This window comes from Anser cygnoides, chromosome 5, assembly GCF_040182565.1.
Source record: "Anser cygnoides isolate HZ-2024a breed goose chromosome 5, Taihu_goose_T2T_genome, whole genome shotgun sequence".
NCBI lineage: Eukaryota > Metazoa > Chordata > Aves > Anseriformes > Anatidae > Anser > Anser cygnoides.
In genome coordinates, this window is record NC_089877.1 from 8530755 (window position 1) to 8556353 (window position 25599).

Sequence of the window (25599 nt, forward strand, 5' to 3'; positions counted from 1 at the left end):
AAAAAATTAATCTCCAAAGTAAAGTCAAGCCTGAAATTGAAATCTTTGACGCATACATTTCATAATTAGTTCATTCTGCTATATCTAAAATGCAAATACAGTGCTCTTAAAATAATTCAGATCTTCTTACATGGAGCATTAACGAATTGTTCTAGCTTCTGCACCTCTGACTTCTACATACTTTAGAGTCATTTGACTTTTTTTTTTTCATTGTTAAGTTGTTGAATTTTCTTTTCTGTAAGGCTCCTAAAAGTAGTCCTCCTTATCTCTTGTGTTTCTCTACCATTTGTTTCAGTCAGTGGATCCACTTACAGATCAAGGGAAAAGAATCTCACAGAATACATGGAAAATCAAGGTACAGCCCTATGCTAGTTTCTCCAATGCCAAAGCCAGCAGAAAAAGTCCCCCCATTGCTCTGTCCTCAGCCACTTCCACGTTAGGAACAGTCCAGCTGTATGTGGGACTATTCTCTAAACTTGAGCAGTGAAATTATCCTGCTGCTTTTTGATTTTATTTCTTGATTTGTTTGTGGTGTTGGTTGTTTTTATACAATTTTACCTTGGATCATTTTCCTGAGGCAATTTACTTTGCAACCACAGGAGCATTAAGCAAATAGAAGCTGGTGTTTTAGAATGGGAAGAAATCTCATTGCCACACAGCGTGTTGTCATGATTCTCCTTGCAGGTTTAATGTTCTGTTTGCATTACCAAGGCTATGATCGTGAAGGTTGTTTCCTCTGTATTTTGAAGTGGATACTGTGTCAAAAACTAGCATTGAATGTAATTTAAATTTGGTAAACTTTTTACTGAATTCAAACACTTTATGTTTTTGTAAATGCTGTTAATATCTCACGTAAGCCTTAAGAAGTGAGTATACTCAAATTCTGTAGTAAGAAGTCAGGTTCCTGCTCGCTTTTCTGGAATCAAAAGATCATCACTGTTTCTCAGTATAGGCAATACACAGACAAACTTCTCAGAGTGAATTTCTTCAGGAAGAAGTTTGTCTGTGTTCACAAACTTTATAATCACTCAATAACCAGAATCAGAGAATTCTAAGTTGCTTCACATATTCTCTGAATGCTACAAATACTGTGCATAAATGAAATATTGATGTTTTTGATGCTAGAGCAGGTAGATATCTTCTCATGTTAAGCAAGCTCAGTGCCCAAATGCAGTGATTTTTATATATATATAAAATAATAATAAAAAGCCTTCTGCATGTTTGAATGTTAATATCCTCTTGCCTTGCTGCAAGAATTAGATTGATTTCATTTCCCAGCACTGAGAGGGAAGAACGGTATACTCTTTATCTCATGTCCAAAGTAGATTTTGGAGAATCTTGTTGAAGTCCATTGCATAGCACTGCAGGTCTGATCAGCCAGGACTGACTGTCCTGCTAGAGTCAAGGTCTTCAGATTGCTGTTGTGTTTTTAAAATTTAGTAATAAATTCATAACCTTCCTAGCCACTTCCAACACCAACAGAAACCCGCATGTTGCGCATCCTCGATAACAAATACTGGACAGTGATATAAAACTGGTAACATGACTTTATATACAGGATTAGCCTTCCAGAACAGATGGTTATACCTAAGTTCCATTTCTGCTACCAGAACAGCCTTCAGAAAATACGTACCAGAATTGTGGGAGAAGGAACCTGAATCTGCATCTCCCATTTACAGTTGCACACCATAATGTTTTGCTGCTTCATGTCATTTCTCTTGGGGTGGCGGGAGGTTTCTACACAATAGCATTTCTTCAGCAAGACAGCTGGGCATTCCCAAATGGCAGCAGGTGGTCTCCCACTCCCTGAATGGGTGCCCTTTCTACCATCATATGTAGAGAGCAATTCCTCCAGCCATGCTTAAGAAGTGGACTCTGTTGTGTAGAGCCCGATAGCGCCCTGTGCTCTAATGATAGCTGCACTGAGCCTGTAATCAGGAGAAATCTAGGGTGGGATGCATTAGCCCAGGTGTAGGGAATTACACTGCATTCATCTGCATCTGCTTTAGGGAATGCTTCATTTTGGGTTCATCAGGTGCCCATTTCCAGGTGCAGAAAATTAAAATGAAAACCTTGACATGGCTTAAACACATCCAAATCTCTCTTATGACGTACACACAGAATAATCCTGTAATTTTGTTAGTATCTGTCTTAGAATTAGTTTTCAGTTCTGGGTTTTAGGGTATAGACAGAGGAAAAAAAGGTACAATGATAACTATATCTTATAAGTTTACAAAGTGTTCTGAAGGATGGGAAGTTGAGATAAATGTTTAAAATTATCAACCTTTTTAAAAAAATCTTACTCGCTTTTATACAATGACACTAGATTGTTTTTTTAAATACTTTAGCAATGTTTTGTAATTCACTTTATGCATCTTTGTATTCATAGTAAGTTATAGAAGTAAAAGGCAAATGCAGCTGGAGACAGACTTCCTTTAGACAGATGTTCTACTTCTGAAGAAAAAATAAAATAAGGAGTTGGAGGAAGAAACAAAAGAAAAAAGTAACAATATAGAAAACAATTTAGATCATGGTCTGTAAGTAATCCAGAACAGCCATATTAGCAGCTGTGATGCATAAATTTTAGCAGAGATATACATCTATAAAATACTATAAAGGCAGCTACATATAGATCTCATACTAACATGGTATTTCTACAGTGACTGTCCAAAAAACTAGCTTTAATCTGATGAGGCTAATCTTCCTAGACTCCCTCTGTGGTTAATACAGTAATTCAGTGCCCTATGGATAAATCATAATGCAAAGCCCACTTTTGCTGGTTGTAGATTAGTCTCCATCAGCTTAACCTTTGTGAATAAAAGCCTTGTGAACACCCTGATTAGATTGTGCTGTCCATATCTGTAAGAAAGACGTTTTGCTTGTGCCTTTTGGAAATTACACATTATTAACAAAAAATAACAAGAACAAGCTGGCAGCAATGTTGAAGTATTTGTAGCTTTTGCTTTCTATCAGCTTCTCATGCTAAGTGATAGCTTGTCAAATTTTCAAGAAGTTATAGATTAAAACCAGAGGGAAAGAAATAAAGAGCACAGCAAAAGGCTGAGAAAGAATAGAAAAGATGAGGATAATGAAAGTAAAGCAGAAGACATTTAATCAGAAATTCAGAACCAGAATAATTTTTAAGTGCTGTTGAAAGAACGGGTTAAACTTGCACTGATCACAGATTTTTGCTCTCCTTTTTTGAAATCTAGTTTGTATCATATTCTCTCCCATCAAATGTGTCTGTAAGAATTCAAAGGCAAAGTTTCAAATGCAGATGGTTGCACTGAAAGACCCACAGTCCTCTGAAATACAACCAAATTTTTCCCTCCGTTCCTTCATATACTACCTGTGTTTGACATTTTTTAGTAAAACAATACAGTACAGTGTAACCTGAGAAACTAAATATGTGCAACCTAATTGGAATAAACTATGAACAAAGCAGAAGATTGTAAATGTCATGCCCCTTGTTGAAGGATTTTTGTTTCACAAGGATTATTTTTTTTCTTGGTCATTAAGAGCTTAAATGATGACTCTAAGTATCTGAATGAGGAAAAAAATCAGGAAAATTTTATTATATAAAAATTTAAAATCATTTGTTAGATGTGTTAGAAAGATGTTAGATTAGTTAGATGTATTTAGAAAGAGTACGTGTTACAATAAGATTATCATTCTTCACAGGTTCTTCTGTATTGCAAATTCTAAACTTTCCACAAGTTACCTCAGGCCATTTGCTTCATTACAGTGTCAAGGTAAGAGTCCAGGCTTTTTAAGTAACAGTGTCAGCACTAAATGCACTGATTTTTCTCAGCAGCCTGGTTGTTAGCTACCCCAATAGTTAATGTCTAATGGTTATAGAAATCACCCTTTGTTCAATGACGTAATTCCCCCAAATCCTTAACCAAGCCCACTACTGAAAAATAAAAGTATTATGCTTGTTTCAACATTTAACCACGTAAACACATTGAAATTCATTAGCCTACTCCAATGTGAGACAGGAATTGCACAGCTTTTCCTGAAAACAATTGAATAGTGAGTTGTTAAAGCAGAAAAGATAAAGCGGAGGGATGTGAAACTCGTCTAAGAAACATTAATTGTAGAAAGCAGCTGCACTTACTGTATGTAACAACAGATGGCAGTATTTTCTTATATGTTAGGATATGTAAATAAGGTGTCTCTAAAACAATTATAAATCTTATATCAACAGCTATTGAAATCCTATATGAAAGTATTTTTTTCAGAAACTCAATGTATATGTCACTTCTGGATAAAAACTTTGGAAGAAGATTACACTGTAAAAACATTCTTTTACATACCTAGGATTTAAACATAAAAACATCCTAAAGCCGTTCCCTGCTAAGGTCACTGTCTGGGTTTAGTTACTGAGCCCAGAAGGTGGTATGATGTGAAAGAATCCCAGGCTGAAGGTGCTCCCCAAGGAACATGGCTAACACATAGATCTATGAAAGATGAAGGTGCTAATTTTGCTTCTGGCTGAACAAGGCTCCACAATTTTCCTGTGCAGCAGCTGCTCATGTAGTTTGTCTTTGCATGTGCTCACAAGGAGGTAGCTCTTAGCAAAACAAAAGGCCTCGTGGTGACTGCCACAGAGCCCGCAGAGTGGGCTTGGAGTGCCCACAGAGATGCACGGGGAGCTGTCAGACCATGCCTTCCTCCAATACCCACAGATCGGTGCCCATGTGAATCGTAGTTTCTGTTTGGTTGTCCATAAAGTAGACAAACCAGGAAATCAATCTTTTAGGCACTTTTCTCCAGTATTCATAATTTAAAAAAAAAAAAAAAAAAAAAAGAGCATCTCCCATCTCTAAAATAAAAAAGAGAGGAAGGTAATTTTTATGTAGGACTATTACTGCTGCACAGCCAACCTCTTGCCACATCAGAAACTGTATACTGGGTTCTAGTTCTTAGAAAAAAGTATACATGCATTAACATACTACTAGTACTGGAAGAAAATAAATACATATATAAAAACCAATTTGTAGATGAAATCCTGAGTGTACTACAGAGAATGAAAAACCTGCCATTCACTGCAGAATATGTGTTACACCTATTTGCATGAGAGGTAACGTGTCTTGCCTTGCCTTCCCTTGCCTTGTGTTTCTCAAAGCTTAGAGAAAAGTATTGCTTTTTAAAATATAAATAGTTCTGGCAAGAAAGTGTTCATGAATTTGATGAAGAGAATGGATTCCCAAAAGACAAGAATGAAGAATCATTTCAAGATAAGAAACTACCAAAAATCACAAGATTACATATTTATACTTTCTCTGAAATATTTTCCCATCCATTTCCCCTTTCTTTGTTTTTTTTTCCTGTTTTTTTTTTTTTCCTTAATCCAGCCTTCCTAGTCTATGTCCATGTCTGCAAGTACGCATTATACTGACTTTTCTAATATAATTCTCATGAGGAAGTTAGAAACCTGGGCCATAAAACATAGAGATTCTGAAGACTAATATTTGTATATAACACTCTATACTATAAGTTCACAAAGTATTTTATCAACCTAAAGTTCATCTGTTTATCCAGACCACAGCCAAAGCTCTGCAGGATTTAACAAAGCACATGACAGCTATTTGAGTTTGATCAGCACGTTATAAATCATGCATTCCCAGGCCTTATTTTGAGAGTGTGGGATTTTGACCTATGTCTTAGGCCTGAGGTTATATTAGTGGAAAAGACATCTGATGGTATCGGTCACACCAGCTTTGGAAAGCGAATGACAACTGAAACCATTCCTTGTGTTTTAAGACCCAATGTTATGGAGGCAGACTTTCTTTATTATTTTTCTTAGAATATAAATGCAACTTTATAGACTGTTGTCTAGCTTTTCAAAGCCTTTATTGTATTTGAGAAGGAATTGGGTTTAATGATTTAATAGGGCCTCAATATTCTTCTATCATTTCCTTACTTTATTAGCCACTATTTCCTGCAAAGAATCTCACAAATGAATTTGAACAAAGCTAATGTGCCAGTATAATGACAGATTGCTTTCAGGACTAATATCAGGGAACTTTTTTCCCATCTAGTGAATGAATCATAGTCATTCAATTGTGGACTGTTGGACAGATATGCGAAGTGCTCTTTGCTTTAAAGCTCTCTGAACATAAGGAATGATCTTAGGTTCAAAATATCATCAAATAAAAATACTATACTGTTACAGAAGCTCAGATTAGTATTGATATAAGAAGTCCAGACACCGTGTCTTTCAAAAACAGATAAAAAAATATCAGCATGTATGCACCATTTGCCTTTAATCACAAAGACATACTGAACATGCTTGAAATGCCAATAGTTTTATAGATTGCTGTGCCGTTTACTACTCCTCTGTTCTTCACTTTTTTCCCTTAAGAGATGAAACCCAGTGCAGCAGCATGACAGAAGATACATTGAACCAGTCAGCAGACCCATGAAGAGAGATACTGGACCTTTCAGTAGTAACAACATAATTTCAAAGTGGTGCTCTTGAAAAGTGTCTGACTCCAATAGCAGCATTCCCTTTGAATCTTCTGTAACTCAAAATAAGTCCACAGCATCAAAGATTTATATATATCTAGGGCTATATTTTCAAATTCTTCTACATATTTCTGTTAAACTAGTTTTTCATCATATCTCAACTTGCGCAACTATTTTGCATGAAAACTTAAATCCAAAGAAAACTCCCTAGGGGTCATCTTTTTTAACACTCATCAATTTTAATAAGAAAGTGTTTTTTACTTTCCTGAACCCCTTTTGACTTTGACCCTCTCAAAAATAGTACTGCATTCCCTTTCTTTTCTTTTTTCTTTTATTTTTTTTCTGTACCATCCAACATCCTTTTCTTTTCATATTAAATCATTTTCCTTCACAGCTGCTATTGCCAAAATATTAATTTTGAGTTGGTTGCAGCTGTATATGTTGTATGAGCTGTGTCACTGCAGAATTGCTGCCACACCTTGGATCTTGGATTGCACTGTAGACAGAGTTTGATTGTTGCAAAGCAAGCTTCCATCATTTTACACTCACAACCATTGTGGTGGCCTTTCTTTGGGGGGGGGGAGAGAGATGGAGCATGGTTAGAAGAGTTGCTCTTTACAGTTAATGTTAGTAAAAATAAATGTTATTGGAATGCACAAATAAAAATGTTGAGCTTTCTTGTACACATCAAGCAGAAGAAGCTGTGATCTGTATGCTGTCAGAAGGAAGTAAAGAATAAGAATTTGGTTAAAGTAGATTTTCTCATATTAATATAGGAAACAATGCCTTCTTGTACTTTTGATGTCGGTGTGCTTTTTCAACTGTTATCTATGCTTGAGAAATTATTTTTGATTACAGTATGTGTGGGTAGAATCTAGAACTAGTAGAAAATACCTAGCAGACATTTCAAGGTGCAATATAGGACTGAACTCTTGCTGTCTGATTACCTAGACGAAGGTTTGTCCTATTGTTTACGGAGGAAAGGCACGGACAACTTTTCTCCTTTGATTTTGGAACCATTTTTCAAGGGGGCAAGTAAAAATCTTTTTGGATGCAAAGGCTGATAAGTTTTCTTCATGAAGGGAGGGGAGAGACTGTTCTGAGAGATGGGTGCTTTTGAAAAAGCTGAGCAATTTGAAGGGATTTATTAATGCAAAGTGTACAAATACAGCGTATATTACTGAAAAAATCTAAAACTCTGAATGGATACTTATGATAATGGAACCAAGATGCATGTGTCAATGTGCAGATAACCTTTCTGGTGAAGTTTCTGCATAAAAATAAACAAAGAAAAGCAATGCATGTATTTTAACATAACATTGTTGTTATTTTTTTGTTAGGAAATTTCACCAGATGAGTGATTTTAAACCTGACATCAACAATTACAATGCCCACAGAACCAACTGCATGTGAAAGGACTAAGGTGAAAATTCAGAGGTGTCCTGTTGTAGTTCAGGTAAGATGGGTGGATTTCTTAAAGTAGAAAATATCATTTATAATGTATATTTATATACTAATCCTTGTCCCAGCTGTAATCTTTAATATACTTCATATTAGCATATATATGCTTCATATATATTTATATATATTCTTTGACCAATTTTTGTGTGCATTATAGCAACACTTGACTTCCAAACGCTAGTTTTGTTGCAAAAAAAACCCAAACTAAATAATTATATAAAATAAATGGTCAATGAAATAGCATTTAAGTAATGTGCTAGCGTATAGAAATGATGAGCCAAGGCATCCCAAGCAGTAGTTTTAATATAAGAAATATATAAAGTCAGATGGAAAAGAAATGTGTAATAACTGACTAGTAAAAACATTTTACGTGTTCTCGTTCTGAATGTAGACAATATGTTTCACTTTTCTAAGTTTTTGTTCTGCAGTAAGCAATGTGCAGTATGGTAAAGACTGTTTAGACTAGAAAAAGTCATTGTGCAGTATGTACTTTTGCTTTTTCATAGCTGCTTCATCTCAGTTCTTCCAGCAGTTAAACCTGCTGATTATGTCTCTGGCGAATACTTCTGTGTGTGAACACAGATTTGTTTGAATCTTCCTCCTGTTTCTTTCACACAGAGTAACTTGCACAACCTTTGTAGAATCTGTACCTCCGTTTTTGATTAAAGTAGTTTCAAGCTTAATGCATTCTAATAAACTTGAGTGATGTTCATCTCGCTGAGCTCCTCCCAATTCAAGCTAATATTACATGCTCGTGTTTTTCAAGGATGCTGTTCTTCATTTACTTATCAAATTAAATGAGAAGGCATATTTAGCCTCCCTTTTGCCTTCAGCCTTTTGTTGAGCTGATACATTATTAGCTGCTACAGATCTTGAACAGATATACTATGCCTTGATACTGGGAACAGGTGAGCTTGATTTGCTTGACTATAGATCATAGAATTATAAAATAACCTAAGCTGGAAGGGACCCACAAGGATGGATCATCGAGTCCAACTCCGGGCTCCACACAGGACCACTCAAAAATCAGACCATATATATCTGACAGTGTTGTCCAAACACTTCTTGAACTGCGGCAGGCCCAGTGCCTTGACCACTTCCCTGGGGAGCCTGTTCCAGTGCCCGACCACCCTTTTGGTGAGGAACCTTTTCCTAACACCCAGCCTGACCCTCCCCTGTCCCAGCTCCATGTCCCAGCTCCGTTCCCTCGGGTCCTGTTTCTGTCCCCAGAGAAGAGAGCTCAGCACCTGTCCCTCTGTTCCTCTCATGAGGAACCTGCAGGCCACCACTGGGCCTCCCATCAGTTTCCTCTTCTGTGGGCTGAACAAACTGAGTGACTTCAGCTGCTCCTCATGTGTCTTCCCCTCTAGACCTTTCACCACCTTTGTCACCCTCCTTTGGACACTCTGCAATAGTTTTATGTCCTTCTTATACTGTGGTGCTCCAAACTGCACACAGTGCTTGAGGTGAGGCCGCACCAGTGCAGGGTAGAGTGAGGCTATCACGTCCCTTGACCACCTAGCCAATGCTTTATCATCCTGTACGCAGATTATTGCCAGTAAAGAAACACTTTGAAAACAGTACATAAAAATGGATGATTGAGAGAAAATCAAGAACACAGAAAAGAATACAGAATTTAAGCTACCATGCCATTTACGCCAGCCTTTCTCTTTTGGAGTATCTCTTATCCAGCATAAATGCAGAACATTCTTTCTGATTTAAATCTACTCATTTCAAAACAATCAGCAATACTTTTCTGTAAAATCTAAGATGGAATAAAGGAAATTACTTTGCTTTGATTTTCTTTTACAGAACAGGGCTCTTTAGGCTACAGATTGATAAAAAGGTGCCTAAATGACTAAAGCATTTTAATTTGAATGTCAAATTCCAAAAGAAAATGTGAGAAAATTAAGCATAAAGTGTACCCTTCTTTAACTTCTAACTTCTCACATTCTTTTGCTATCTACTGTCTCCAGTAACAGTCATTTTCTGATGTTTTTGATCTTGAAGTTCTATTAATTGAGCTTCATTTACTTTTACATTAGTGGATTAATTTCAGAAGTTGCTGTATAACTTTGGATAGGAGGGAGATAAGAAGAAATCTGTTGCCTATGACATGCCATTATGCTGGATCTGGCTGGGATGGAGTTAACTTTTTTTTTTTTTCTTTCTTACTGAATGAATGACATTAGAAAAAATACTAACAGAATAAACATGCTGCTCATTTTTGTATTTTAGCAGGCTCTTTTTAGTTTAATACTGTCTCAAAAAACTCATGAATTAATTGCACTATAAATAGGTATTACTTCAAAATTTTTGTGAAAAGTTAAACAGAATACATCTAGAAGGCCAGAATTTTACACTGTCTAAAGCAATGATGTGCCCAATTTGAGAACATAATTAATGCCATTGTATGTACAGATTATACTAGTTGCTGCCTAACTGACCATTGCTTTTACAAATTTTTAATCTATATACACAAGTACAGTCATTGCACAGGTTAATTAAATGCTATTGAAAATCAGACTTGGTGTAAAGGTTATATTAAATAAATATCAGACTACTGAAAAATTATTAATTGGTCAGACTTATGTGCAAGATGATATACATTTCAGAGTAGGCTTCTGAAGTAGTTTTATAATATTACTGTTAATCATTTTTACTTTTCTCACTTGATATATCTGTGAGTACATAAAGATTGATTGTTCTTAATACATTTAAAATAATTAGAAGGAAAAAGACCCTTGGGATTATAAATCCACTTTATATACTAGTCTGTTGAGAGTAAGAAAAGAGAAATAAAAATTTGAGATTAGTTTAAAGATTTAACAAACGTTAAGAGGTACAATATATCCTGTTCAATTTGCAGTTTTATTTTTGTATATCGTTAATTATTAGATGGATGTCAGTCATGTAAATTCATATAGATTCAGAATTATGACCATCCAGAAATATTACTGGGTTTAGTTCCTAAACTATAATTGGATTTATGTCTACTAATTAAAACTTAATTTTATTTAAACTGGTAAAATATGTATGCTCATATTCACATCCCAGTTACTTCCATGAGAATTTCAAAGACATAAATACAAATTAGCTTCCAATACAAGATCCAGAGCATCTATTTCTGTTTGCAGAACAGCTAATGCCATATATGAAAATCATATGTTGTCCACAGCAAGCTGATTGAAAGTTTTAAAACTGAATGAAATCAATGCCGGTAATTAGATACTACAAACAGAAGACTCAAAAGTCATCAATTTGCTCCTCGCTTCACACACTATGCCAATTAATTAACAAATTAAGCTTAAATGGATACAGTGTTGGCAAGGAGAGATCAGAAATGAAGTTTTTCCATCTCTGCTAAATATGCAACTACTATGGATAAGAAGAGTAGTTCTTTTGGGATTTCTCTTTGTCCTCATTTAAATGTGTAATGACCTTTTTTCGCAATTAGACCAATGAGATTTCTGACCAACTGTGCTGTAGTTTGTATTTTAAGAGGCTCCTGAGAGTGGGACAAACTAGAGTCAGGCCCTCTGACTTTTTCAATGACTGTTTTGGCAGCTAAGCTACGAAGTAAAAATACAGGACACAAACCACCTACTGTGTTTTTGAATATAGGTCGTATGGCTAATTTACTTCTGTTCACATACTGGAGCCTAATTGCAGAGACTTGGGAAAAAATCACTCTGAAGGATACAGATGAAATTAAATCAAGTACCTACAAAGCGAAGTACTCAGTGAAACGTGAAACACTTTCTCGGTGTGTGGACCACTTCCTTGTTGTTAAACGCCTCCATCTTCAAACCCTTTTTATGCACCAAAACAAATACCTTGATCTTGTCCGCAATTTCTGCTGAAGTGCAGACATCTGCATACCTGAGTTCCTGCTGTAATTCTGACAGTCTCCACCAAAAGTTATTTTTTAGCCTAGCAAACAATTTTTTTGCTTTAGACTGATTAGATCTATGCCTACCTCATTGATTTTTTTCCACTTTTCCTCGTTTCTTCTTCCAATATTCATTCTTCCTTTCTTTGTCCATCTTTATGCAGCCTTTACCTTGCTGTAGCTATATTTGCACCCTCAGATAATCAACACCATTTTCTTCTCTCCTAAAAATGATAAAGTTCAATGAAAGGAGATAATAAAGGGTAGATTGCATGGTAGTTATTGCTGTCTAGATATACCTACTAACAGCAGGGATTCATGACATATCATCCTTTATTCAAAAAACTGCCAATGTCATTTCTTAATCTACTACTTTTATGCTTTTGCCAGCAAAACTGAATTGATGGGCTAAGAATGTATACAGCTAGCTAACTTTGATGAGAGGCATAAATGCTAGATGCTGTTTTGAGAATTAATAGATGGGAGAAAATATGAAATAGACATATCCGTATCACAAAGCCATCATGTTGGAAAGAATGGTAATTCATTGTATCAGAAATAAATAAATACAAAAGAGAAATCTAGAAAGGTTAAAAAAAAATCAAAAAGAGGGAAAAAAGAAAACTTAAAAACAGTGGAACAAATACATATATTTTTATTTTTCAAATGTTCAAAAATTTCTGGCATTGATGTGCTATATAAAATGAATGTAAAACCCATTCAGTGCTACTTCAAACAAAAATGACAGTGCAGTTTTCAAACTGTGAATTTAATTTACGTACTTTGAGTGTTTCTAAGTGTTATTCTGTGTATTAATAGGATACAGATCTCAAAGATGATAAAAACACATGCAGTTTGTTATTACACCCTTTTGGGTGTGGAATAACAGTTTTTGCTTTTCTTTCAAATGCAAACTTTCTCACTGAAGGACTTCTGAGACTCCTTATTAGTGTGTGGTAATATTTTTTAATTCTAGATCATTTTAAAATACATTGTTAATGAGACATAAATTTCTGTATTGATGTTCTTTAAACCTGCAGATAAAACTCATTGTGTTAGCATTAATAGTATGGGACTTGGTTACTTGAAAAACTATCTGTTCTTTGTATACCTTTTTACCGCATAAGAAATACAAATTTAAGATAAGGTCATTCTGGCTTATCTAGAATTTCCTTTTAAACCATCCTGCCAGAGCTATCTTGGCTATGGTTTAAGAATACAAATTCCAGAACTGACAAAATCCTGAAATTTGTGTGCTGAAGAGTATTTTCTTTTATCTGTAGGTATTGTGAATTTGGACGAACATGATTACCACCTGTCTGACCTACTAATAGGTATAGTTAAATATTTTTCTTTGTGTTAAGCACTACAAGAGAAAAAGCAGGCCTTGAACAATTAATTATTGATTTCTCTCACTTGTTTTAAATCTTTTATTTCATTGCTTGCATAACGTTATCACTATATAAATTCTTAAAGTAAAAACATTGTGATTCAGAAACAAGTATCTAAAAGTTAGCATTAGTCAAACTATAGAGAAATTATACCTTTTAATCTGCTTTTATGATGTCAAATTTTTTAAGTTTCATCTACATAGGAAATTTTGAATTACTACGACATTTGATGCTTTTACATTTTGACATACCACTCTGTAAGCATACAGTTTAAGCCATACCATAACGCTGAGTTATAATGCCAAAAAGCCATTTATAGATTTAAAAGCTGCCATCTTCATGCTATAAATACCCACTGCTGTCACTGAAAAGAAGTAAATGAATAAATCTGAGTCTTTTAGCCTCCCTCTTGTTAAAGACAAGGTTTTACAGCAATGTTTACTGGCATTATAATAGAAAATGTTCTGTTAAAAAAAATCAGTCAGAGATTACTGTACATACTGTTTTCATCTTTCTTAAGAAGAAATGGTATGATATTAGTATTAATATCTTAATATCTTTAGAGAATGGTAAGATATTAGTATTAGTAGTTTGTTGTTACTGTTAATGCACAAAATCCCTGCATTGTGTTTGAATTAAGGCTGATATGTACATCAAAATTGAAATTTGATTCCATGAAATCCATGGGATCTTCAAAACCTAAGAAGCACAGAAATGAAAAGACTTGGCTACCAATACTAGTTTTCCTTTACTGTATAACACAGACACAATTAGCCTGTATGGAACACAACCATATTGCAGAGAATATGGTATAGAATTCATAGGTGTGCTCTTATTCCACACCACCTTGCCCTAATGAAATCCGTGATTTTCTGCCAGACCTATTCCCAGTTTATATAGTCTCTCCCTTAGTGAGAGTGCACATTCAGGAGTTTGAAAGGCATGGCTAAAACATTATCCTTTACATGAGGTAAACAAAGCATGCTACATTTTTGGCTGTAGATGTGGGGTCAATAGTGAGCTGTGACTTGTTAAAACGCATAACAATGCTGACATTTTTACGTTTTCATTTTCTGACTCTTCTTGCCTTTGTACTTCATCTAACCAGAGTAACCATAATGGATGCATAATGAAGTGATTTTAGGATGGTAAACACATAGGTTCTTCTTCTTCTTCTTCTTTTTTTAAAGGTACTTAATGATTCAGGTTCACGTATATCAAAGAAACCCATCATCATTAAGTCCTCTGGATAAACAAAGAACAAAATGGCTGACTGGTTTTATGGAGAGTACAAAAGAAAAGGTAACTGTTGTTTTCCTTTTTTAAAAGATCCTCATTGTTGCCCATTCTTCAGCTTCTCCAGCTTTTTCTTAGGCAAGTATAATAATTTCCAGAATTTCTTGAAGTAATTTCTGATTCGTCAAAGACCATCTTCATCTAAAAAACTAAGATTCATGACCTTACCAGAATCCATTCTCAAGGCCCCTCAGTGGTTTCAGGAAACATTACTGAAGGCATATATCAAAAGGCAGTCTTGTATTCTAGTCCTGAGCTTTTCAAAAAGTCTTGGAAGTTTTTGCTTGTTTCTTTGACAAAGAATAATAGTATTTTTTTCTGGTAATTAACCAAATAGTTATAAAACCCTAGAAGGACAATCAGACTCACAGTATACCAAATACAAAAATTTGCTTTTCAGTAATTTTAGTTGAGTTTAAATAGGATTTCATTAAAATCTCACAAAGGTTGTTTACGCAATTTTTCTTCTGTAATCCTATGAGATTTAAATGGTGCACCTCCTTTGTCCTCCAGCAATAAAGGTTCAATCTTGATAGTATTTACATTTCCATACACAGGCCCCTTTTAGTACAAAGATTTGCTTTAAACATCCAGAGACAGAGATTTTCCACATCTATTGTTTTTCATCGTGGATCATTCTGCTATGTTACCACCTACCCCTGTGGTATCTTTGTTTATTCTTATTACCTTCTCCCATGATGTAACTGTTATAACTCAACCTTTTATTTAACTTGTTTTTATTAACACCCAACACATGAGCAAATGGATGAAATGAAATGTAGGTAGCTTGAAGAAAAATAGTAAGTTCAGAATAAATTCTTTATTCTAACATTATAAACCTTGTCATTGGTTCTCTGAAAACCCAGGAAAAGCAGTTGAAAAGAGTGAAAATAAAATCACATTATCCTTGATGACTGCAGGCAGTTTAAACATGACAGCTGGTTCTTCGTTTGTGGACATCTGCAGAAAGCTAACAGAAGTCAATTTCCTGTGGAGAACAACTTTTTGTCTGCGTGGTATGTATTCTCTGTGCACCCTTTCTCTTCTGTAGTGTATAGACAGACAAGATATGGTCGAAGCAGCCCTCCTGTGAAATGGCTGGCTGGTGTGTGTGCGACAGGCCATCGAGGGGCTGCCTCTGGGGAAGGAAAAATATCAAGTAATGATTGCCTTTCCTCAGGGGAAAATCTGGGTCTGTCTCGTCTACCCTATGTCCGTTTTTATGTAATTTTTTAGCAAGGTAATATACCTGAGTCCTTTATGTGCCTGTCAAGTTGGATTGCAATTAACCATTGGATCTGAAAGATGTTATGGGAAGGACCAACAGATAGACAGACAGATTATTGCAGTGGCATAAGCTTTATTTCCGTAGGTAATGAGGCTGATTTTCTGACAGTTTTCATTGATTTTCTGATAGTTTTCATTTATAAGAGTAAGAGCTTTAAACTATGTGTACATGTTAATAAGATGTTATAATAGCATCTTCACTGCCTTACAAAAGTGACTAATGATAGAACAGTTTATGTAATAGAAACAGTTAAAATAAATGCAGATCTTTTTCTTCACTTTCAAGGATTTTGGTAAATCTGCATTCTTTCATGGAACTTCATTAGGACATTTATCTTCAATTATTTGTCTATAGTTGAATCTCCCTAATTTGTCACTCTTCATCTTTTTAAAATAATTTTATTAAATATTTTTCCATAATAGCAGTGATTGTACTGACTAGCTACTATAAATCCATATTTATCCATAGGAAATATAGACAGTAGAAATATTGTATTTATTTTGATGTATTTAGAAAAAAAGAGCCATTTATCTATAAAATAACACATTTTTCACTGATCTACATGCCAAGAAACCCAGAAAGAGAAAGTTATGTTAAGATATTGTTAAGCACTCTAATGCACAATGTTATGGATTTAGGAATTTATGCTATAATGGGGTATAAGTATTTTTTGAAAGTCCAAATTTATTCATACAGTTCGGTATTTGGGCACTTTTTTGACCTAGAGAAGCCTTTGTAACATACGAGGTTCTTCCCATACAGATTTTTTGTGAAACAGTAATTTGAAGAATAACATTGCTTATGTCGGGAAATGCACTATTAGAAAGCAAGTTAAATTATGCATTTTAACAAATGAGGTATAATGCGTAGGCTTGGTTGAAACAGAAGAATAGAATTCACCATAATCTTTATAAATACATGAGGTAACTCAAGGCAACTGGCAAGCAGTTAATATTTAAGTCTAGTAAACCTCAGTGTGGAAAAAAATCAGCAGTTTAAAAAATACAGTTAAACACAGCTGTGTTTAACACTGTGTACTAGCATGGTTGTCACGTAAGAGCTACTCTCCTAAGACAGTAATAGAAAGCACAGGCAATAGGAAGAAAGTAAATTGGGGTTATTTTCAAGCACCTAATCCCTTATCCAAAACTATATCCGTGAATAGTGGGAAAAGGCCTTTGCTATTGCAGAACAAGACAGAAGTTAAACACAAAATATAAAGAAGGTGACATTCTTTTTTTTTTATTATTATTATTTTTTATTTTTCTAACATCTAAACAAAAGTTTTCTACATATTAACCCTTGGATTAATTCAAATACAAATCCGATGAATAGATTATTTGCTCCTTTTGCTTAGTCTGAACAGAATGATATCTCTGTATTTACTAGAGCTTTATTTTCCAGAAAACCTGTTTTTAGTTTTGCCTTACAAATCACTTTTTCAGTATTTCAGGCTCAATAACCAAAACAATATAATTTCCATCTCGGAGGAACGAATGACAACCTTTAAACCAGCTATGTTAGTTCACGCAAGAAGCCCTATCCAGCCTGTAATAGTGAAACCCTGCGGAGGTTGGACAAAAAGAACTCAGGAACAAATGAAACTCATTCCAAATGCACTGTATACAGAGGTATTTCAATATACTTTGTGTGAATATTCTACAGTATAAAATATTTTTCATGTTGTTAAAGAACTTTATCAAATATTTTGGTTTTTAAAGATCCCAATGATAAATTAAGAAGATTCTATATTACATTATTTCTAAGGGGCTTAACAAGATACTCCAATATACATGCAATTTAAAGCACAAAAATGTTTCAGCTGACTATAAGTCAAGAACTATGACCTTTAAAAAGATTAAAAAATAGTCATACAGACATGCGCATGACTAATTACATGTAGGACAGTAAAACAGGACTGATTTCAGTGCTAACAAATCCTTAGGGTAACTGTCAAAACATGAAAAGAGCAAAGAGTGAAGTGCTGTTTACTTTAGAGGCATTTAGAATGTAAAATGTAATCTTCATCCATATGGATAAGCAGTCGGTATTTTAGTACATGGTTATGCAGAGGATATGTGATCAGATCTTAAGCCATGATATGTGTACGTAGAAGATGTAGTAGGGAGGATTTTTTTATTCTTAACTTTTTATTTATTTATGTTTTTTTCCTTTGGAAACATTTTAATCAAAACTGCACTGAAATTGCATGGCTTAAAAGAAACAACAACTGGTGCTAATAACCTTAATACTGTGTAGCCTGTTGATGTGTTATGTAGTTTGTTGATGGTGTTGACATCATGAAGAAAGGCCGAATTAAAGATAACAAATAATGCTTCAAGATCAGATGGGAGAGATTATCTAAGCATATGGTGTACAATATAAACTGTGCACAATACATATTTCTATCCTAAATATGGAAGGCAGAGGAAAAGCAACAATTTTGTAATTGAGCATTATGTCAGTGTGCTGGGTCTGTCTGGGATGGAGTTAACTTTCCCTGCAGCAGCCCACACAGTGCTGTGCTCTGCACTCATAGCTGGAGCAGCACTGGTATCACTCCGGTGTTGTGTCTGTTGCTGCACAATACTGGCACCGCATCAGGACTCCCTCCAACTCCCCCAGAGCCAGCAGGCTGGGGGTGGGCAAGTGATGGGGAGGGGACATCACCAGGGCAGCTGACCTAAACCGACCAAGGGGATATTCCATACCACATGATGTCACACTTAGCAATAAAAAGTGGGGCTCTCGTGGCGGAAGGGCCTGTTCTCCCGAACAACCATTACGCATATTGAGGCCCTGCTTCCCAGGATGTGGCCGACCATCGCTCGTTCGAGGGACGTAGAGAGTAATTTTTTTTTCCTCTCTCTCTGTGCTTCTGCATGGCCTTTTTTTGTTTGTTTTTTTGCTCGTTTGTTTGTTTGTTTTTCCCTCTCCCTTTTCCCTTTAATTAAATCATCCTTATCTCATACCTTGAGCTCTTGGTGTCGTATTTTCTCCCCCTTCTTCTTTGAGGAGGGGGAGTGAGAGAGCAGCTGTGGTGGAACACGGCTGCCCACCCGAGTAAAACCACCACAGTCAGTCAGCAATAGTTGTTTTCTCTAATATAAAATGGGTAAAAATCTAGCCATGAAATATAAATGAAAAATGAAATATCCTAATTATAGGTAAGCAATATTTGGACCATCTGTTGGCCATAATCAAGTCTTGTCTCAGTTGTATAAAATATCACTCTGAGATGCATTCAGCTTGGCATATATGTTCTTTCTTTGACATACCACTGGAGTATTTGAAATGGATTGTTTTATTTATTTACAAAGTCTAAAATCTTGAGAGAAATTTGTGATAATTTTTCTCTAAATTTTTCACTTTATAGACATATTACTCAGAGTTGCAATCCAAAGGAAATTTTTCATTATTACTTAAACTGCCACCACCCAAACAGAGATGTCTGTATGATCAACCACCTGCAAAAAGAATTGTGCTTATCTGCATGATTATAAACCTGACCATAGAACTTATGCCTCAGGAAAAAGAATTGCAGAGGTAAAGATACTAAAAAGGAGATCTGACTGTCAAAGACAGAGCCTTGTATCACAGAGCAGCTTACAAGACTCAAGTCTTGTTGGAAAAACATGGAGATTCAAGGATTGATTTCTTTACTAGATTAATTCCATAGATTCCTATAGTGCAGTCAGACTAATGAGAATTTCACTAGGGAAACAGTTCTGTTTGTTAACAGCAATCGTGCAGTCCTGTTACCTTGAATCCAGAGTAAAATGAATGACATGGCCTGTAAGACATAGACAATAAGGTATAGTTTTTTTGGTGGTTATTCTAAAAATCTCTTGCCATTGTATTTTTTTCAGATTCATTCTCTCTCTATGATTGTGTCTAGTACTATCTTGTTGCCTTCTGTTGTCAGTTTTACAGTCTTCTTAGAGCTTTCAGTCCTGCCTCATCTTTTTATTATGATATAACAGGTAAAATTTCTCTATATAGATGAAATTGTTCCTATTTCCAAAGATACCTGTATTAAGTTACAGTCTCCTACTACTTAAGACATCTAATTCTACAAAGGAGCTTGATGACCATATACTTAAATGTATGGCAATACGTGCACCTTTTCAGCCTGTTTCTGAGAGCTTGAAGTCATATTCACTTCCTTTGTTATAAAGCATACTGTTTTATGTATTTGGTTAAATGCATTTTATGAAAGTCTGCAGGAGACCTACAGCAATACATCTTCATTACAATAGTTACATAATTTTAAAATTTTGTGACTTTTTTTTTTTTTATCCTGTAGACAGGACTCATCCACATGATCAAAAAAAATAAAAAAATGGTTGCCTGCTAGAAGAAAAGTAAAATAAGATGATTCTTTTTCCACCTGATAAATCTATCAGTTTTCTACTGATAGTAACATCTAGTTACAATTCTCGAGGATTAGTTACTTCCCAAAAATTGTGTTAGAAAGCAAGTTTGAGTTTGCTGGCTGTGTGAGATATAGCTGTGCTCCAGCAGCAGATCACTTTTAGTCCAATGAAGTATAACAAGAACAAATACTTGCAGCTCTAGATCTTACATGTAAATAAGGTGATTTTTTTCACCAGGTTATCATCTTTTCTAATATTTTAATCATCTCTGTCTTTTATATTGCCGTATCTGTGAATTTGTTATATTTATTTCTTTTGAGGAATTTTGAAGGAAAATCCTAGTCTCTATTTATGATGTGAGGGTTTTAAAATACGACAAAACTAAAGGAGCAAAGGTCATTTGTTTGTGTATGCATTAGAATGAAATATTATCTTCAATATTTGTTGAGTTATTACTGTACTTAATGCATAGATCTGAGACCTAGGTTATCAGGGTCACCTACGTTGTCAAGAGTTGCGTATAGCTACCCGTGAAATCACTGCTGTCTCTTCCTCCCATGTAACTTACGGTCTCACCCTGACCTGCAGCTGCCTCCACCTCCTCTTGTGAATCGCTGTATGCATTGCAGCCAGGTTCCGCCCATTGGCTGTTGATACACAAAAAGTGACACTAAGCCTGGCGTTAAAGCTTTATTTCCTTCTGCTCTGCTACCCAGGGGTTCAGGAGGACAGCCACTCTCTTGGCTCACCCTCTACTGTCCCTTGCTCTACCCTTGGAGTCAGGGGAGTCCTGGCAGAGGCCAAGTATAGGCCTCAACAGAAGAATGGACTCTGTCCAGGTCTCCAGGTCCAAAACTGTCTTTCTGCATGTGTTGGCACAATCCATGAATTATGCTGACTTTATTTAACACTTCACATCTAATACCTGATAGGAAATACTGAAAACAATATTATATAGCAATTTCTTATTCTTTATGTAAACATGTATGTGCATGTGCATTCCTGTGCATTCCCATGCATTCAAAATTCAAGCATTCTCTGCTTGTCCCTTTCCTGAATACCAGTTTCACTAATCTGGGGGAATAATATGTGAAGTTGCAAGAGTGTAATGATCTATTCCTGAAATCTGTCAAATAATGACCTAGACCTTCTTGGCCAGAATGAACTGTGCCAAGACATCCAAACTACCATAAAAGCATTCATGTTGATACGTTATTTGAAAAATATTTACACTTACGAGGTGTTAGATGTCTCTGTCTATAGTGGTAAATGTACAAGAATGTCCTCGATCATTTCTGCTAATCTCATATTGCATGGATCAAATCCAAACCATTTTCTTATTCAAACTCTCATTAACAACTGTAAAAGGTTTGTGTAAGACTTGAAGTGTGGGCCTTGACTAAGGGTCTGTGGCAAGAGGTATTGTAGTGTTTCTTTTATTGGAGCAAGTTCTCTTATACCATTATACGCCAGTATTATTATTTTTAATTTATAATACTTAGGCCTTAAATAAAGAGTTGATTTTAAGTTGCTGCACCAGCACACATAATAATATATTTGTATTTTCTTTTTCATCTACTAGATAACCACACCTTTCAGCTGAATGCACAACAGCCTGCTAAAGCTCTTTGTACAAGAGACAGTGAACTGCAAAAATCATGAGATGAGATAGAGAGAGACGTGGTTCTGTTTGTTTCTTCAGGAGAACCTTTTATGAGCAGAGAGGGTAATTAATTAATCAATAAATTTATTAATCAATAAATCATTAATTAATAAGATGTATCCTTCTGCAAAAATTACACGTTACCAAGTCTTGCCAGATGGCCCATGCATGTTACTGAAAAAGAACGGACTATAACTTAACTGCACTTAGCGAGTAAAATCTGAATCCTTTTGAAATTCTTCATCTAAATATAAATTTAGACTTCATCTAAATTTAAAATTTCAGTAAAACTATCTTTCTTTAACAAACTCCATTTTAAATTGTAATTTGGCTTAAGCCAATTAATTTCTCAATTTTTATTTGATCTTTCTTTTTCCCTTTAACGGTTATTTCTGGTATTATTGACATTTGCATTATAACATATCCTTATTGCAAGCAATTCATCAGTTTGGCGGCTTGTTTCTAAACTCCTAAATTTATATAGTCTTCAACTGCCCTGAACATCTGATAAAACAAAGCTATAGATTAAGGAAGCTGTTCACTCTGTGATTCCTTAGCTTTTGAAAGGCAATACCATCATTCATCAATCTGGATGTTCTTGAATTATATTGTAATTCGACTTAATGGAGTAATAATGAGAAACTGAGTGGGAGCAATGGATTCATACTTATTCTCCGAAATAAAAAATAAACAGTATAGGAATTAAATAGCAAAGGATATAGAAATTACAACAGATTTCCTTGATGTCTTATTCTCTAACAAAATAAAATATATTTCATTCAACTGATATTCCTGTGGTAATTGGTATCGCCAATCATATTTCCAAGGAGCACTGTATGAGATTCACCAGAAAAGAATAGTGAATTAAATGACTGCATGTGAGGAGCATAGAGAGAATTTCCCCCTCATTTATTCAAGACTGAACACAATAACCAAGGAAAACTGATGTAGCTAAGCACTTCTGACTTGTGTAAATTGATATGGGATGGAGCTGTCATCTCCTAACCAGATTAAGTCTTTTCTTTAGGCCATTTTTAATCCAAGTTCCTTCATGAAGTTTTACTTGAGGGCAAAATAAACTGCTTGGTGCTCCACTACTAAACTATTGATTTAATAAGATGACCAAAAGATAATCATCCACTGGTAACCAAGCATTTTAGTTGTGTGTATTTTTGTGAATGCCTTTTCACTTGTCCTTCACAATATTTTGGGTAGTATAAGTGAAATAGGGACTAATCACTAGTTTGCTTTAAATAATTGGATGTAATATTATGGCATGGTTGTTTGAATTGTTGTGATATGGGAAAACTTGGAATATAGTCATTAATATAAAAGACACACAGGTAGAAAAGTAATTTTTATTAGGTGCCTTACAAGGTAACATCTGACTGCATATGAGATTGAAGGAACTCATACTAGAAAATTCAGGAAATGCAGCAGCAATACTTACAGAGAACTAAGAAAGTAGATTGACCTTTAGTGTGGTCAGAAACTTGAGCTCTACATTGTACTAAGACTCAATTATAAATTATTCTCTCATCCTAAATTATCAGTGATAGTTCTCAATTATCATTTATGTTACGCTGAACTCATTTACATTCCTGATGCATTATGGTTGTCAGCATTTTTCTGGGTTTACTGCTTCGTACTTCAATTGGAGGCTTACAGTTTTATATCTCCCTGTTTTTCAACCCCTATAGCTTATAATATTACAATCCCCCTTATGCTAACTTAAATCTACCTAATATCCCAATAATGCTTGAATTCTAAAACCTGATTATCCCTTCCACTTCTGCAAGGGATGAAATGATGATCCTCTTTTGAGAGGTGATGAAAGAGCAATAGCAATAATCCTAGATTTTTTAAGACTCCACCAGAGCTTTGTAGAGTCAGAGGTCCCCAAGATTTTGGAAAAATAGGCAAAATCATAACAAAACGTGACAAACTACTCATTTCTGAAAATGGTTTCAGGACTAAAATGTTCAAGCAACAAGACATTATTTGCTACATGGCTCTCCTATGGTTCTTTTTTTGTAGCTGTTCTGCAGAGATAATTAGTCTGCGGGAATGGCATGAGTGGTCACATAGGAAAGAGATGCTCCACTGTGTTGTAGGGTAGGGCTAAATAACACTGAATGCCTTCCCTCCCAAATTTTGACTATTTTTCCATATTATTTGGGTCCAAGAATTCTCTCTCTTTTCTTTTCAAATGTGAGAACAGAACAATCTACAAACTCCAAGAGCCAATTTGATCTGTTGTTTTTTTTAATCTTCTTTTCTACTATGATTTATTTCTCTTTATGTATCAGCTTATTTCTCTTTGCATGCAGCTGTCAAAAAATACAAAATTGTTTAATATTAAAATGATCAATAGGTGACATACTACCTGACTGAAATTCTGATTCATTTCCTTTAAATTCTATAGCAGCTTTTAGTCTGTAATCTGTAGGTCAACCCAAGATACTTTAAGATAATATGTATTCCTGATATTTTGTCCTGTCATCTCGCTATATTTTTATTTATAAAATACTATGTGTTGTTGTACAGAATACAAACTAAATATATATAGTATATAATTAAGGCATCTCTTTATACATTTTGATTTTAAAATGTACAAATCTTAATTGTTATACCAGCATCCAAAAGCAGCAAGATCCAGCTGCAACAAATACTGTTGTTCTTCCTCCAGGGAAATCTAACAGCCAGATTTTTTTTTAAATAGGAATTTTAAACAGAATCTAGAAAAGATATATGGACACTATTTTTTATTTATAGTTAGAAGTGATTTATTCCATCATTGTTGTACATCAGTAGTAACTCTATACAGTTCACGTGCTATGAACTTCATAGTAATACAGAATTGATTAAAAGGATTCTAGATGTGTAATGCAACATATCTGAAAAATTTATCGTAAACACAGCAGTAGATCTGATAACTGAAGATCTTTCTTTGACTTTATTAGAAATATGTTTTCCATTCTACAAAAGTAAGAGATGCTTTAAATTTTTAAATGCATGACAACATTCAATCAAGTGAATCAAAAAGAAATTTTGCTGACATTGTTATGGAATTAACCCATGTGAAGCTCTGCCCTTAACTATCATACCAAGTGATGTTTGTGTGTCTGTCTGTCTCCTAGGAACTTTTGTCATATACTTTGGGACTGTAGCCTCACGGGACTGATGCCACTTATAATATTATATTTTTATTTTAATGCAGTATAGGCTGCTTTCTCTTTAGTAGAAATTAAGCAAAAAACTATTAAAAACAAATACAACACAAGTATCAAAGAAGTTCTCTAAGTGAATAAAAGAGTCTCGTATCCAGTTTTTCAGAAGTAAAAACATGTAAATGGAGTTTCATAATGCGTTAGGATTAATAATCAAAAACTGAATGGGTCCAATCTAGTCAGAGTGCTCACTTACAAATCTTACTTTCTCTAGATAAATTTTTCAGTAATGCTATTTTCCAGTGTGGTTGAACTACGCTAAATTTTTTTGTGTAAATGATATCCCCAAATTCTCCCTCCATTTCCACTTGCCAAGACATGAGCAGTGGTAATTCCTACAGAGTAGTAGCAAATATCTCTCATTTTTAAGTCATAAAAATCATCCCAGATGTATGAAATAGTTCTTTTTGTCCCAGCATGGCAAGGAAGAAATCCCAGCTTGTAACATAATATCTGTTGGTTCTCCTCACTGAATTTTTCTAGATTAGTTAAATTTCCTGTTAATATTCTGAAACAACAACAAAAAAAGAA

The 25599-nt window shown here is 34.9% G+C and overlaps 1 long non-coding RNA gene across 1 annotated transcript in view; it reads left to right on the top strand.

The window, feature by feature from the left end:
• LOC106033969 (uncharacterized) overlaps positions 1-6803 on the top strand; it is a 66749-nt gene extending 59946 nt beyond the window's left edge. The window contains exons 9-12 of the long non-coding RNA XR_010831930.1: positions 296-355; positions 2390-2537; positions 3682-3752; positions 6368-6803. This is a non-coding gene — a long non-coding RNA (uncharacterized lncRNA). The remainder of the gene's footprint in view (positions 1-295; positions 356-2389; positions 2538-3681; positions 3753-6367) is intronic.
• Positions 6804-25599: the final 18796 nt, after the last annotated feature.